This window comes from Gopherus evgoodei, chromosome 3, assembly GCF_007399415.2.
Source record: "Gopherus evgoodei ecotype Sinaloan lineage chromosome 3, rGopEvg1_v1.p, whole genome shotgun sequence".
NCBI classification, from domain to species: Eukaryota; Metazoa; Chordata; order Testudines; family Testudinidae; genus Gopherus; species Gopherus evgoodei.
The window spans coordinates 192477898-192491932 of NC_044324.1; positions in this window are offsets into that span (position 1 = coordinate 192477898).

The window sequence follows — 14035 nt, forward strand, 5'->3', positions numbered from 1 at the left end:
GCTTGAACCCCAGTTCCCAGATGCTTACCATGCAATTAAACAATCCTGCAGCCTGAGCCCTTCAAGTTTAAGTCAGCTGGCAGGGGCCAACCACAGGTTTTTAACTGCTGTGTAGACATATCCTCAGTTCCTTCTATAGTAAACAAACAACATTCCACCTACTCTTTTAGTTCCTTAGGTAAAACTGCTCACCTGAGTTACTGCATTTGGACAAACTGGAGAGAGTCCAGCAGAGGGCAATGAAAATATCAGGGGGCTGGAGCACATGACTTACAAGGAGAGGCTGAGGGAACTGGGGTTATTTAGTCTGCAGAAGAGAAGAATGAGGGGGAATTTGATAGCAGCCTTCAACTACCTGAAGGGGGTGGTTCCAAGGAAAATGGAGCTTGGCTGTTCTCAGTGGTGGCAGATGACAGAACAAGGAGCAATGGTCTCATGTTGCAGTGGGGGAGGTCTAGGTTGGATATTAGAAAATACTATTTCACCAGGAGGGTGGTAAAGCACTGGAATGGGTTACCTAGGGAGGTGGTGGAGTCTCCATCCTTAGAGGTTTTTAAGGCCCAGCTTCACAAAGCTCTAGCTGGGACGATTTAGTTGGTGTTGGTCCTGCTTTGAGCAGGGGGTTGGACTAGATGACCTCCTGAGGTCTCTTCCAACTCTAGTCTTCTATGATTTGCATTTTTGAGAATGAAAGTTAAAAACAAAGGGTGCTAAGGGTGATAGGTTCATGAAGCAACTGATAAATAATAACATTGGATATTATTATTCAGATTTAGGACAGATTAAAATGGAATGGATGTGTTCTTTCTCATATACAAATAGTTATGACAATTCCACATCTTATCAGTGACAGTATCATGCAATGATAAGCAAAACCTAGTGTTATAACCTTAGTCCCAGATCTGGACCTTAGCGTCCAAAATATGGGAGTTAGCATGAAAACCTCCAAGCTTAGCTACCAGCTTGGACCTGGTACCTGCTGTCACCACCCAAAAAATTAGAGTGATTTGGGGCACTCTGGTCCCACTGAAAAACCTTCCCTGGGGACCCCAAGACCCAAATCCCTTGAGTCTCACAACAAAGGGAAATAATCCTTTTTCCCTTCCCCCCTCCAGGTGCTCCTGGAGAGATACACAGACACAAGCTCTGTGAAAATAACCCTCTCCGTTCCCAATCCTGGAAACAAAAAGGACTTTCCTATTCCCCCAGAGGGAATGCAAAATCAGGCTAGCCAATTCAACACACACCGATCTCCCCTGATTTCTTCCTCCCACCAATTCCCTGGTGAGTACAGACTCAATTTCCCTGAAGTAAAGAAAAACTCCAACAGGTCTTAAAAGAAAGCTTTATATAAAAAAAGAAAGAAAAAATACAAATGGTCTCTCTGTATTAAGATGACACAATACAGGGCAATTTCTTAAAAGAATATTGAATAAACAGCCTTATTCAAAAAGAATACAAATCAAAGCACTCCAGCACTTATATTCATGCAAATACCAAAGAAAAGAAACCATATAACTTACTATCTGATCTCTTTGTCCTTACACTTAGAAACAAAAGATTAGAAAGCAGAACTACTTCTCCAAAGCTCAGAGAAAGCTGGCAGACAGAAAACAAAGACCCCAGACACACAATTCCCTCCACCCAAAGTTGAAAACATCCGGTTTCCTGATTGGTTCTCTGGTCAGGTGTTTCAGGTGAAAGAGACATTAACCCTTAGCTATCTGTTTATGACACCTAGTGATCTGCTGCCAACCTTTTAACAAGGGTCTTCTCCTTTCAAGATTTCTCCCCTTAGCCTGTGACAAAACATATATGTATGGGGTTCTTGCAGAGGGGAGTTTTTTGGAGGGAATGGGGATTTTATTTCCAATTTATATAATATTTTCTATCATTGAAAAGAAGGGAGGCAACATCACTTGGCAAACTCATATAATGAATGTAATCAATACATTGAGATATTGCTCACCATCTATAATTTCAGAGGGTGTGGGAGGGTGAAGACTGTGTGGTAGGTTCTAGAGATACCGTCCACTGGGAAATGTATTTTTTTTAAATACCTTGTATCTGGTGCAATCTGCCACACTGCAAAGGTGAAGTTTTAAGAACACTAGATATTAAAGTCCATGGCAGGGAAGACTAATGCTCACCATAGACAGGGAAAGCACCTCAATGCTCAGGAGAGGTTTGTACCACTCAAATCTCACCCCCGGCATCCCACCCCAATAAAACCCCATCAGTGTAGAATAAATTTCCCTTCATCCCAACTCTGTGTATCTTTGCACCCTTTTAAAGCTCTTAATTTAAAAGGAGGGCTCTTGCAAATGAAGCTTCTGCATAGAGTAGCTACTTTGGTGTCTTAGGCTGTAGGAACCTCCAAAGCAGTCTATTCAGTGAAACCCTGCTCATAACAGCCACACACAGCACTGAGCCACACTTCCAAAAGTGCCCTCTGTTATTGAGCATACATAGAGCTAAGGCAAGTTACTGTGAAACACCTAACATTTGAACCTACTGCCAAATCTTCCTTCTATCTTGCTGAAGAATATTTAATGAGGTGCTGGGAGCATCCTGTAGCATGTCACTGGCAGAACTTGACTTTAGCAGAGACATCAGATTGCTAAGGCACTTAATGGGCCTGATTTTCAAAAGAGCTGAGTACATACAGCTGTCACTGAAGTCAGCATACTTGAAAACCCCATTCTTGTGTATTCTTAAGGGAGTTACAATATTGCTGTTAATAATTACTTTTCCTATAGCTACATCTGTCAAATATAAAACACACGCTTGTAATGGCATGACAGATGCAATTTCCTTATTTCTATTGAGCTGGTATCTTGTAACTTGCTACAGTCGTTGACTATGGGCTACCTGGCATAGGAGGGAAAAATCTCATCTTTGCCCTTTTTAGTCGGATGTAATTTTCCTTTAAAATATGCTTCTATTTTGCAAAGTGACTTACTAGTAATAGGTCCATGAGTGTCCCACAAATATGGAAATAATTGACACCATAAAAAATTTGCTAAGTTCACAAGTAAAAACTCTTTCTTCTACTAGCCCCGCAAACAGCCTGCAATCTGAAAGTCAACCTTTTTTTTTTTTATTCTTCTTCTTTACATTGTGAACAGTAATGAAGATTCTGCAGGCCAAATGCTGCCCTTATTAAAGCCTGTCACATCTATCATCTTCAGATGATTCCCTTGGTTCCACCTGTGCAGCCCCACTGAAGGCAACAGTGCAACTGTCGACAGATAGCCATGCAAATGGAATATAGTTACGTGTTCTGGTGAAGATGCCCAGGCCAAAAAGGAATCCAGTTCTCTGCAGAGCTCACAGTAGTAGATGGCAGGAATATCTCACTTTCTTCACTAAATATGAGTCTGAACTCCTTGATAAGAAAACATCACTGTTCCATAGCCCCCTTCTGGGCACAGATCTGCAATAGGCCTCTTAAAATATATATATAGAAACTTTAACATATTTTTTTCTAAAGCTTGAAATAATTGACTATTATTTGTTTAAAAAACTTTAAATAATCAGATACCCCTCCCTTCCTCTTCCTACAACTCAGCAACAGTAAATAATTAAATATGGTATGCTCCTTGAATTAGACCTACCCCTGAATACTGAGGAAGGTGGGGTAAGCAGCATGCAGCAGGGCATAACTGGCTCCAGAGCAGCAAGAGTAGAGTATGCATCCTCCACAGCAGCAGCAGCACTCCATCTTGATGCTGCTGCTGCTTTATTTTTGGCATCATTCCTATGAGTAATGCTGCTGCTTTCTGGTTCCCCTGTTCCTCGCTGATGATGGCAGGTGTGCTGTAACAGTACATGTGTGTATGCGGTGCAGTAATATCTGTGTTGATTGCAGGATATTAGAGAGACAAGGTGGGTGAGGTGATATCTTCACTGGATCAACTTTTGTTGGTGAGAGAGACAAGCATTAAAGCCATACAGAGCTGTGTGGGTTCCCACACAGTGAAACACCACCACCACTGAGCCTCAATATCTGGTCATGCTACTGATACCTGGCTGTAAATTCTGAGATTAGAACATGTTTGAAGGGCTCCAGGCGAGGGACCTTTCTGCTGCTTGGGTATCCCCTCCCTCCTCATTTACTTATTTTTCTTCACTGCTGCTCACCCAGATGTTGCTTTCGTTTATCTTTTGTTTGGCAGACTTGAGCCAGGGATTTAAAAACCTCTGCTAGTTTTTTACTTCCTGACACCCAAATATGACCTATCTCTATATAGACAGTGGCCAGACTGAAGAGTTCTTTTCTGCTTTTTGTATATATTGCAGTTTTTTCATGAAGAAATTGGTACACATCTTAGGAATGATGGCTAGGATGCATGAGGGAATTCTGAATTTTCAAAATCCAGTAGAGAAAAGCAATAAACTTGCTTCTAGTGTCTGGTTCAACACAGCACTTAACGACATGCTTAACTTTAAATGAATGTTTAAGACAGCGTGATGTGTTTTGCTGAATTAGGGCATTAAGGCGCAAGCTGTATCTTCATTTCTTGCCTGGAAATGTTTTAAAAAACTGAGTATGCAAGCAATAGCTGTCCTCCGTGCACACATCCCTTGCCTGGCCTATAGTCATAAGTCTTGCTGTCTATAACTACATTATAGTGGTCATATTATATGTTCAGAGGGATGAACTGCTTTTGAACTTTTTCTCCAACACATTAGGTACAAACTGTCTTCAGTGTCAGGCAGGCCTTTCTTCTCTTTCTACTTACTTGTTTCTTCAAAACACAGTTTTGCAGGCACAGCACAGAAAACTAGTCTTGGCTAATGTTTTAAAACCTGTCTGGTGGTATCTCAAAGCAGTGATTGAGTGTAGGAGATTGTTCATTACTTGCAATATGTCTTTTTTGGAAAAAAATCCTCTTCAAGAAGACTCCAGTGATATAGAAAAACTGGTGGAGTTTATTGGTCTGTTCCATCAGAAGTTCCTTTTCTTTCTTGCTCCCCTTCACAGAAGGAGATTTATTTTAACCTTCTTGGCTGGTGGAGATTCAGAATGCCATGACCAGGTTATTCTTCTAGGCCCACAGGCCCTTTCAGTTCAGTTTTACAATCCTTGTAATTGAAGACAGACAATGACAATGAAAATCTCACTTTCTCTCTTTTAAATTGTTCTTTCTAATCCCCCTAGTCATAACTCTTTTGAAGTTGTTTACTTAAGCACTTCTGTTCTAATCCCTTATTTTCAGTCACTCATAACTTTGTGTAATGTTCATCTTTCAGGTTTTGATTGCCACATGCATGTGACACATAGGTTTCAACATTTGAGTACAAATAATTTGACTTGGGAGTATGGTGTGTGTGTGTGTGTGTGTGTGTGTGTGTGTGTGTGTGTGTGTGTGTGTGTGTGTGTGTGTGAGACACTTCCCCAGTATTTAAAAAAATGAAACCTTGCAACACTGTTTTGAAGAGATCTAGCAAAATGGCTGGGTGTGGAAGGATGAAATTTGACAGACACAGCCCTCACTGAATGCCGTTAACTGGTGTCTTAAACTACTTTGGATATGGCCTAGATTAATGCTTTTGAAAATTACCTACACCCATATGCATCATAATCAGTGTAGTCTTAAGCACACTGTCTGGCGTAGACATTGACTGAAGAGGGATGTAGGATAAATTATCTAAGAACACGTAAAGTAAACAAAGTATTGATGCTGTTTCATTTAGCTTAGCTATATTGTCGATCTCAGTCTCTGTGCCTGGTTTGTGTGCGTGTCTATGAGACACAGCAGGAATGTGGCACTTCAGAGTGTCCTGCAGTACGTGTAGCAATGTTAGGCTTCCTTTCTAGCACATCCTGGAGATTCAGGCTGTGAATGCCTGGTTTGGCCTTGGGGGATGGCGCACTGTGCTTGCATGGATGTGGGACTGGCATGGTCACTATTTAGTATATCAAATAATAGATCTTCAATTTGCTTTTAGTCCAATTCTTCCTATAGAGAAGGATTTTTTTCTAAAATCTGGGGGGCCAGCTGCTCTTTCAGTGCATCAGCTAGAGCCCTCCTTTCCTTGACTCTGCTAGAACACTCTGAAAGGAATGTGCCAGCCACAGCATGGTAGAATTTGAGCAAACAGCTCAAGAGCAAAGCTGGCCAGTGACTCATTGCCCAGTGTGAAAGGAGTGCTTCTTGTGGACATGGGGAACATCAGGACAGGGCTGCCCAGAGTGGAGTGGGGGGCAAGTGGGGCAATTTGCCCCAGGCTCCCACTAGAGTTTTTCGGGGCCCCTGGCGCGGGGTCCTTCACTTGCTCCGGGGTCCCCAGAGCTTCTTCCGCTTCGGGTCTTCTGTGGCAATTCGGCAGCGGGGGCTCCTTCCCTCCCGGGACCCACCGCAGAAGTGCCCCGAAGACCCATGGCGGGGGGTCTTTCCACTGCAGGACCCACTGCCAAAATTGCCGCCGAAGACCCCAGGCCCTTTGAATCCGCTGAGCTGTCCTGCATCAGGAGAATTCTTGGCAAGTGGTGTCCCTAGGTATTGAGCTTCCTATCTGTGCTTGGAGCTAGAGGGGGAGCAATCTCAGCACCTAGCACTTTCACAGACAGCAGCTCTTTCCCTCCTTTCATTCCAGAGTGAAGAATGTACCATATTGTGGCGACTGGGTCCCAGCATCAGCCTGAGGTTTGGTTCCTTGGGATGTGGCTGCAAAGGGTGGTTCCAGACTGACCTTGTGTTTGATATAAAAATGCATCATGGAAATACATTCAGCCTGGAAAAGAGACGACTAAGGGAGGATATGAGAAGAAGTCTGTAAAATCATGGCTGGCATGGAGAAAGTAAACAAGGAAGCATTATTTACTCCTTGTAACACAATAACTAGGGGTCAACAAATGAAATTAACGGCATCAGGTTTAAAACAAACAAAAGGAAGTATTCCTTCACACAACACACAGTCAACCTGTGGAAGTCTTTGCCAGGGGTTGTTGTGAAGGCCAAGAATATAACAGGGTTAAAAAAAGATCTAGATAAATTCATGGAGGATAGGTCCATCAATGGCTATTAGTCAGGATGGACAGGGATGAAAAACCATGCTCTGAAGTGTCCCTAGGCTCTGTTTGCTAGAAGCTGGGAGTGGATGGATCACTTGATGATTGCCTGTTCTGTTCATTCCCTCTGGGGCATCTGGCCACTGTCAGAAAACAGGATACTGGGCTAGATGGGCCATTGGTCTGACCTGGTTTGGCCTTTTTTATATTCTTTTGTTTGTGTAACCCCTTTGGGGTTTAGGGAGCATGGCCCTTTTAAATCTTTGTTCTGAGGGTGATGAAGTGCTGATATTTCCAGGAAGAGGAAGTGCTCTTTTGGGGAGCATGGAGAGAGTGATAGTATGTTTGTATGTGTCTGAAGCTCCAGACAGAAGGGCTGCAGCAAGTAGACCCTCACATAGTGAAGCAGCTGAGAATCAGCCTAAAGCCTGACAGAGCGGCCAGGGACACCCCAGGACAGGAGCCAGGAGGAGCACTGTGCCAGGGAGGAATTATCCAAGAAGGACATACCAAAGCTGGACCCAGTATCCCTGCTGCCCAGAGATGCATGGAGACGTGAGTACTGGGACTTATGACTTTGCACTGGGAATAAAAAGGGAGGCTGTTAGCTAGTTAAGTGGGAAGGTCGTTGCTCTGTGTGGCTTTGAGAGAGTGGCAGAAGAAGGCACCAGAGGGGTTTGTTGGGGAAAGTTTACTGATTTGGGGCCAGAGATGAACAAGAGCACCCAAGTATCAGAGGGGTAGCCCTATTAGTCTGGATATGTAAAAGCAGCAAAGAATCCTGTGGCACCTTATAGACTAACAGACGTTTTGGAGCAGGCGCTTTTGTGGGTGAATACATCTAACGAAGTGGGTATTCACCCACGAAAGCTCATGCTCCAAAACGTCTGTTAGTCTATAAAGTGCCACAAGAGCACCCAAGACTCACCACAGACTGGGATTTTGCCCAGGACTCCTGAACTCTGTATGCAGACGCACTGCTCAGTGTCTGCCCTTTCTCACTGTGCTACCACTGGGTCCTTGTGTTGAACTTAGCCCTGTTGTACCACTCTCCTTATCTTTCCTCCTCTGGTCTGTCTCCTTTCACCCCTCTGTAAATAAATATTTCCCTTTCCTATATTCATTGTACTCTTCGAATGGGTATGTGTTCGCTTTGGGTTTTGGAATAGGTGCCCTGGGGTGGAAGGGATTTTTCTTGCTGCGTTCCTGCTCACACCTTTTCTTGGCCAGAGCTGCCTGCAGAGCAGACTCCACCTTGGCCATGGGAGTGCTAAAGTTACATTTGGCTGATGCATCTGATGAAGTGGGTATTCACCCACGAAAACTTATGCTTCAATACGTCTGTTAGCAGGGGTGGCTCTAGACATTTTGTCGCCCCAAGCACGGATGGTCCGCTGAAGCCGCAGGACCAGCAGACCTTCTGCAGGCATGCCTGCAGGAGATCCACCTAAGCCCTGGGACCAGTGGACCTTCTGCAGGTAAGCCACCAAATGTACCCTGCCTGCTGCCCTAGCGGCAACCAGCAGAGCGCCCCCCGCAGCTTGCTGCCCCAGGCATGCGCTTGGAGCGCTGGTGCCTGGAGCTGCACCTGTCTGTTAGTCTATAAGGTGCCACAGGACTCTTAGTCTGGATCTGTAAAAAGTGACAAACACAGCTACCCCTCTGATATTTGGCTGAAAGTTCACTGCAATAGTCCTTTATCTGCTGTTCATTTCCTTTCTTCCGCATTTCCCCTGTGCCCACCCAAGCAGACTCATGAGTGAGGTGAGGGATTAGCCATACCTATCTGAGTGCTATTTGCATTTCTGATGTATTTTTGCTGTGTCAGTGTGGGTTCCTCCTGTTATCTATGAGTTAACATTCCTCTATTCCATGCTTTGGGCCCACAGCATGGGAACTGGTAACAACTACCTAGTCCTTGCTGTGCCATTATTGTTTGAGGTAGCAGTTGCAAAATTCCAGTGGCTTAAAATGCAGTTAAAGGCAGGTGTATTAAGGTATCGGTAGCCACATTTTCTAAATTCTGCCACTACCCAGCCTCAGTCATAAAAATTCCCCCAATTTTCAGAGCAGAACAGCATCTGAATGCCCAGATCATTCCCTTTGAAAATTCCCCTGCATTGATTTGTTCAAGATCACATATGAAGCTTGTGTCAGAGCTGGAAATAGAAATCAAGTATCTGATATGATAGACCTGTTGCTTACTCCCCTGCATTACAGTGATGCTCGCAAAAATTGCTCTAGATGCATGGCTTCTAATTAGTCTCTTCGCACATATTTGCAAAGTTCCGTGCACACATAACTCATTGTTCTGTGCATATTGTACATTCCCCTTTATGCACGCGTAGCCCATAGGTCAGTGTATGCTCTGTGTCCCCCCCACAAATCAGCAGAGAATAAAACTCTGTTGAAGCTTCCAGCATTTAGCTCAAGCTGTAAGGTGCTAATGTTTAACCTCTGTGAGTTTTAGGTTCAATCCCCATAGATGACCAGGCTCATGGCTCTTATTCACATAGGGTTGCATCTTCACTTTGTAATGGTAAACACCTGCCTATATGCAAATTTGCACCAGAAAAAAAATCCATTGGAAGCAGTGTTTTATGGGTGCAAATGCAGACACTTTTGCACACAGATGCTAGATTAAAATGAAGATGTAAAAATATCTGCAGTGTGCATGTTTGTTGGTGCAATGCTCTGCACACATAATTTTGCATATGGGAAAAAGGAGACTGGCTTTTGAAAACTGGGTTCCTGCTGCCACTCAGAAGCCATCATTGTTGACTCTGGTGCTAGACATTGTATTGCACCTTTTTGCTATCTCCTTGCAGAACTTGCTCTCAGCAATAAACCTAATTATAGCTAGTAGTGTATAGTGTCTAGCATTAAATTGGCCCGGTCTCAATTCTCTACTTGCTTTTTTACATTGCTTTTAGCCATAATGACAACATATCATGTAACACCAGGAACCTCTGCAAATGAGGGCCCCATTGGTCCTTGGGCTGAGTTTCCCTTCTCCCCATCAAGACACATTAAGTAATACCCAACAGAACTCAAGCATGCACAGCCTGACAGATGCTGGACAGGTGAGCAAATTAAATTGCTAAGAGTTCTCAGGTAGCTGGTAGCTTTGTGAGGTGGAATGAGTCCAGACCTCCCACACACCAAACAGTGAATCTTCTATTCCTGCTCCTCTACCTATCCCCACTATTGAGGGAATGCAGGAGGTACTTTCCCCAGGAATTGAAATTTGAAGGCGTGTTCAAATTTTCAGGGTGGGGGGTTTGGAAAACAACTAAATTGGCAACACTGCATGTAACTAGCTGAGCACTAGGGAGAGGGTGTGGGAGTTCACGGAGGATGTAGGGAAATACCTAGGTGAAAGTTACTATAATAGCAGTCCACTTCTGTGGTCCTCTCTGTGGGAGAAAAGGGGAACAGAAGCAAGATTTTATCAGTTTGATGAAAGAAAGAAAGACAGAAAGAAAGAGTTCCTTGAAGGTGGAAGCAGCTCTCTTCTCTTGATCCTCTTCCCCTACTATTGTCCTTTTTGGTGAGATGCAGTGTCTTCATTTTACACAGTGCTCCCTATCCATGTTTCCTTGTTTGAGCACATATTTAGAGCTGTTACCCGTAGAGAGATCTTTGGGCAACACTGGCCCTTTGAGTCTCTAGCTTTCAGAGGAACACATGCCCTGCTGAGACACAAAGAGGCCTTCCCTGTCCACATTCTCTAAAGCCCAGCTATGTAGGGTGGAGACACATTATTCATCCTTTGTGCAGCTGTGCTTCACCACCGTCGCTCCTTATGATCTGTGCCTCCGAAATGTCTCAGGAGGGGGTGGGTTCCTCCACAAGTAAGTCAACTAGGAGAGAAATGTAAATGCCTATGGTGTTCAATGTATGCTACTTCAAAGCAACAGTCAGCCAGGGAACCATGAGAAAAAGTCCTAACAGGGTTGAAGATGCTGCCTCTCATAATACGGAGTAGCAGATACAGTGCTTCAATATCTCTGGACCAGCTGTAGTTGTTATGCCCAAGATTAAGCCTTAAGTTACTAACAGCATAGTTTAAAATATTTAGCACATTTAATTGAAAGTAATACTGGATTACTTTGAATATGCATCTCAGATGACTCAGTATTCTACCTTTCTATAGAGTTGAATATAGAAACGATTACATCCTTCTCCTTTTCCCCACCCCCACATTTAATTTGCTTTTAAGTGCTATGGTGGATGACACTTTCACAGCTCTTAAAATGGCTTTGATATTTATGTCAAGGTATTCTGCAAATGAATGAACTAAACCACTTTTGTAGGTAGGAGTCAAATTTAGCAAACAAGTCATTAAAGTAATTTGTAACTGATGACATGTCAAAGTATATTTTCACATGAATTCTGTAGAGGTAGGCAAGATTCATCTCAAAGAGAGTGATACTTTTTGTGAACTGGAGGGCTATTTTCTCCCCCCACTGAAGTGTTTGAGTCTCAAATTCCAGCATGCATATACGCATCAAATCCATATAGTTAGTTGCAGCAACCCACACAAAAGTCTAAAGCTAGCTTTTCAAGTGCTCAGCCCCCATTAGTTTTCAGCATTCAGCAGCTTCCATTGAAAACTTGGATTTTAGTATCACAAAAGGGCTTTCAGCATCCAAACGTGATCTATTTAAGTGCCCCAATGGAGGGCTGAGCTCTTTTGACAATAAACTGCTCTACTCACCCCAAACAGTACACTGGTTATGAAAAGACTTTGGGATGGATTTTCAAAACTGTTCAGTATTGATCTAGTTCTGCTCCCAGTGAATTCAGTGCAAGTTTACCATTGACTTCAATGGGAGCAGTATTAAATCAATACTGAGCCTGTTTGAAAATCCCCTCATACAATGCAAATTGCTATAGGGTTAGATATTTAAAAGCACTCAGGACCTAGCAGCTCCCACTAAGAACAGTATTAAGGATTGTGGTAAACTCAGGAGAAACAGCTACAAAGGCAGGGGTAGTAATTAGTCCCTGGGGGTTAAAAGGCCTCTCCCAATCCACTGAGGAGAGAGAACCACAGGGAAATAAGGTTCAACTGGAAAAGGGGTTACTAGGGAACTAATTAGGTTCAGCTGGCTCCAAATGCTTGTGACCTTTTTAAACCCTCCCCTGAGTGGAAATGGTGGGGTGAGAGAAGCAGGAAAGCTGCCAGTAGGCTGGGTGCAGCAAGACACTGAACCCTTCCAGGAAGGAAGGCTGCTCTCCCTCCCCAGAAGGGAAGAAAAACAAGCCTAAAGGACTGACTGGGAAAAGGAATAGCCGGATCCTGTGCTACTCGTAAGGATTTGCCTTGCTCAAGCCTGTTTCTCCAAAGCTAAAAAGGACTGAGCCTGCTGAAGAGAAGAAGGTACTTTGCCACACGTGGTGTGAGAAGTGGGATGGGGTATAGTGAGTGAGGCTCTGTGAAAAAGCCATCTCAGGGCAGGGTAAATCACAATAAATACATAAATAAATAAAAATATGGAGGACGTAGTGAAGGTGTTGATACAGGCCACTGCGGCCCAGCAAGAGGCTACCAGGGTACAGATGGTGGCCCAGCAAAAGTCAATACATGTCCAACAGGAGACAAACCAATTACTGATTGTCATAAACAGATAATTAAGCATTAATGCCTCTTGCCTGTAAAGGGTTAAGAAGTTCACCTAGCCTGGCTGACACCTGACCGGAGGAACCAATGGGGGAACAAGATGTTTCAAAAGGATGGAGGGAAGTTTCCTTTGTTTAGTCAGTTTCAGCCAGAGTGAAAAAAATCAAGGAACCAGCCTCTTATCAGAGTAGTAAGTTTTAGAAAGGAATAAATAGGTTTGTGTTTATTTTCTTTTGTGACTTGTCTTGGTGCCATTAAGGAAATTATCAAGTTGGGTATTCTTGTGTGTATTAAGATTTTTGCCCAGGGGAACATCCTGTGTTTTCAATCTATTGTCTATGAGATTAGCTGATATGCTGTCCCCTAGAGGGTTTTTTATTTTTTACCTTTCTTTTCTTTAATTAAATGCCTTCTTTTTAAGAACCTAATTGATTTTTTCCCTGTTTTTTTAGATCCAAGGAAATTGGATCTGGACTCACCAGGGATTGGTTGAGGGAAAAAGGGAGGGGAAAGGAGTAATTCTTCCTTGTTTTTGAGATCCAAGGGAATTGGATCTGAACTCACCAGGGAATTGGTGGAGGAGTCTCTCAAGGCTATCCAGGGAGGGGAAGGTTTTGAGGGGAAAGGGAGTGATCCAGGTACTCAGAAATTCTGGATGGTGGCAGCAAGACCAGATCTAAGCTGGTAATTAAGCTTAGAAGTGTCCATATAGGTCCCCAAATCTATACCCTAAAGTTCAGAGTGGGGGTGAGACCTATGACACTGATGAACCAGGCGGCCCAAGATCGAGCCACCCTGAATGAAGTAGTGAACCAGTTGAAAGCCCTGACCACGCTGACGCACGGGCCCCAGGGGACCTGACCGCTGTGAGCAAGCAGCTATTTACAGATGATGACAATGGATGATGATATAGAGGCATATCTCCTTGTATTTGAGAGGACGGCACTGTGGAAGGCCTGGCTCCAAGACCAGTAGGCAGGTATCCTGGCTCCATTTCTGTGCAGGGAGGCCCAGGTGGCCTATTTCAACATGACCACAGAAGCAGCTATGGATTACCCCCAGCTGAAGGTGAAAATCCTGACAAGGTCAGGCGTGACGCCGGCCATAAGGGCCCAGCGCTTCCACAAGTGGAAATACCAGGACAACAAAGCGCTGAGGTCCCAGCTATTTGACTTGATCCACCTCGGCCAGAAGTGGCTCCGCCCTGAGACCCACGGGCTGAAGAAGGTAGTGGAAATCCTGGTGTTGGATAGGTACATGAGGGGGTTACTGCCGGACATATGAGGATGGGTCTGCCAAAATGACCACTCCTATGATGAACTAGTGGCCCTCATAGAGAGACAGTTAGCAGCCCAAGAACTTTCTCGGACCACCGGGGAGGGAAGGTGCCA